Below are 3,569 nucleotides of genomic sequence, written 5' to 3'. Positions count from 1 at the left end.
TAACATCATACAGTTATGCATATAATATAAGTATATTCTCTAATTATATATTATTTGTTTTTTTTTTTAACTATTAAGTAATACTATTCAGTGGTGCTACCGCTAGTTAAATGGTTGAAAGAGAAAACTTGATGGTTAAAAATGGGAGTGAAAAAATGAAATTGAATGTGAAAATTGAATGAGATAATGGAAAAAGAAAAGTGTGAGAGAGAGACGAAACTGAATGTAAAAATGAGAAGGGGGCATATTTTTGGATTTTGGAGAGAGAGAGGGTGTGTGCTAGTGCATCATATTCACGGGTTTACAGGATTGACATTTGAATGTGTGTCACACATGCACGCAATAACCTCTTAGATTGCGATTGTTTATAAAAATAAGATATTGAGATAAAGATATAAAAATATAAAATTATATTTAATAAATAAGATATAAATATAATATTATACAAAAATATTAAATGGTATTTAGGTGTGTTCAAGCGTGTCCGATGAAAAATTTTTTATTTTTTATTAAGACACGATTTGGACATAGCAGATACGCGTGTCGGTGAGTGTCGTGTCCAAAATGTGTCCGACACGCAGACACGGCAACTCAGCGAAGTGTCTGTGCTTCATAGCTCATTATTAAAAATCCGTGTATATTATCTAAATTCTATAACATAATTTACTTATTATTTTATGAGTAAAAGTGTAAAACTCAAAATTAGTCCTAATCATTATTGGTAAATTTATCTTTAATATTTTAGAATAGTAAAGAAACAACTATAATAATAAGGGCAAAATACCCAATTAAATCAAGGGAAGCAAAATTTTACATGAATCAGCCAATCTGAAAAAAGCTTTATCAATCAACCAAACCACAATTCTATGTAATTCGAAAGAGCTAAATTCGAATTTCAGTTGTATATAATTCGAATCTACTCAATTCGAATTATACTTGAAGACAATAACACACTAATTCGAATCTACATTATTCGAATTACAAATAAGCATAATTCGAACTAGGTAACTTCGAATTACACATGTGCACGATTCTCTAAGTAATTCGAACCTAGTTGATTCGAATTACTCCCATTTTGCATCTAGTAGTAATTCGAATGGGGTTGATTCGAATTACACTGGATCCGGCTATATAAGGAGTTCGAATCCCCCCATTCGAATCACTTTTCCATTCTCATACCCCACCAAATTCCAGAGAAAACGACCTAGATTCGCTCCGACAAAGACTCGAGCAGAATACTCAGCCGATGGGGGACGATCCGGAAAGGCTATATCGGTTGGATGGAGTTGCTCATATAGCTGGGGTCATCAACGACGAGGTTAGTAGATAGAAAATTTTGTGCTAGTGGTTTATCTGAGTTAGTGGTTTTGCATGCGGTTTTAGTGGCGGTTTATGTTAGTGGTTTATTCTAGTGGTATTGCAAGTGATTTATTTTAAAGGTTTTGCATGCGGTTATGTTGGTGGTTTATGTTAGTGGTTTTTATTAGTGATTTTTGTTAGTGGTTTTGTATGTGGTTTTGTTGATGGTTTATGTTAGCGGTTTATGTTAGCGGTTTATGTTGGTGGTATTGGAAGTGGTTTATTCTGTGGTTTTGCATTGCGGTTTACGTTAGTGGTTTATCCTAGTGGTATTGCAAGTTGTTTATTTTAGAGGTTTTGCATGCGGTTATGTTGGCGGTTTATGTTAGTGGTTTTTATTAGTGGTTTTTGTTAGTGGTTTTGTATGCGGTTTTGTTGATGGTTTAGGGTAGCGGTTTATGTTAGTGGTTTAAGCATGTGGTTTTGCTAGTTGTTTATTATGTTGGTTTTGCATGTAGATTCCGTTAGTGGTTTCCATAAGTGGTTTCTGTTGTTAGTTGTTTTTGTTGGTGGTTTTGTAAGTGGTTCTAATAATGCGGTCAATGTAATGCGCAGCCCCAGCGATGCATCTCGAGCATGCGGCGACAGCAGGGCATGCGACTCGATGAGCGGTACGTTCCGTACTTGCAGATGGCCGGATTATACCATCTTGCGAGACTGAACGATAGATGGTTCCGGTTAGATGAGCCCTTTGTCAGTGCCTTCGTCGAGCGGTGGCGTCCGGAGACGCACACCTTCCACATGCCGTTCGGAGAGTGCACGATCACACTTCAGGACGTGGCGTACCATTTGGGGCTGCCAGTGGACGGGCATTATGTCAGTGGTTGCCTTACAGATTTCTAGATATACATCCAGGGTGGCCGTCCAGCTTGGGTGTGGTTCCAGGAGTTGCTTGGAGTGATTCCTCCTCCGAGCCAGGTTCAGAAGTTCACAGTAAACTGCACCTGGTTCCAGGAGACTTTTGGAGAGTGGTACGGGTGATGGGCTGACCAGGGTGATGGTGGACTTGGCTCAGGGCCGCTAGGCGATTACTTTGTTGGTGTCCCTGCCCATGACCAGACACTTCAGGAGAGTACGCCATGGGTTAGCCCGGCGACGATATTTTCAGACTTCCTGGCCGGTGATGGTCTTGATGCGGACTTCGGTGGGTCACACTTCCTAGATGATATTAGTGCCATCATGCAGGAGAATGATGCAGCCCGTCGGCGTGGTCAGACGTCGGGCACACAGGCACCTTTAGATGTCGATCTGAACGAGCCTCCTACCATGCCTGCTCCTAACTATTTTGCATTGGGTGGTACCCCTCCTTCCGCCTATACTGCTGCGTCACATTCAGTTGTCGGGTCGTCTGGGGCACCCGTCCAGCCTAGGCCACCTGCACAGCCTGCCCCAGATGAGGAGGAGGATGAGATCGAGGACGAGGAGCCGCTTATCCGGAGAGACCACAGGACACGGGTACCCCGTTGTTGCTTCACCGGTTCGCATCTGTTCAGATGATTGTTGTGTATGTTGTATGACTTTATTTGATGATCAGTGTTGTATCTTAGCCACCTTTATTTATGTCTTTAATGTACTTCTACGATCCAACTTGTATTTTGGTTATTTATAATTGAGTACTTTGTTACTTTATCGTGTTTCTGTACTTTGAAAACGGGTGTTCATTGTTTCTTTAAGTTATTAGGATATCTTTCCCATCATGTATTCATGTAATTTGTAGATTGCGTTTTTGCCTTGTGTATTCATCGGACATTTCATGCTTCACCATGGAAATGGAACATATGCATTAATTAATATCCCATGCAAAGTACATCGCATTAAGTTTAACAAATTTTAACACTTATCAAACACAACTAAGGAAACCTAAAACCGTGGAATCTAAACGCCAAAGTGAAATCAACAAAGTACCAAAGCTAACAATACACCTACTGATGTCTCCCTGTATTGGCTGGTCCTCCGACCTGTGGGCAACTCCGACGTGTGTGTCCGGGTTGCCGACAGATAGGGGTGGAAAAAGGCCAGGCGGCCTGCCAGGGGCCTGCAGCCTGGTCTGTGTTTGGCCTGGCCTGTTATAAAATAGGCACAGGCCCAGTCTCTTTTAAAAGCCTTAATACGTTAATAGACCAGGCCCAGGCTCGCTAATTAGCCTTATTGACCTGTCAGGCCTGCTTGAGCCTGTTAAAATATAATTAAATATATAAATAATTATTTAT

This window comes from Arachis ipaensis, chromosome B08 (assembly GCF_000816755.2).
Source record: "Arachis ipaensis cultivar K30076 chromosome B08, Araip1.1, whole genome shotgun sequence".
NCBI classification, from domain to species: domain Eukaryota; kingdom Viridiplantae; phylum Streptophyta; class Magnoliopsida; order Fabales; family Fabaceae; genus Arachis; species Arachis ipaensis.
This window is presented reverse-complemented; position numbering follows the sequence as displayed.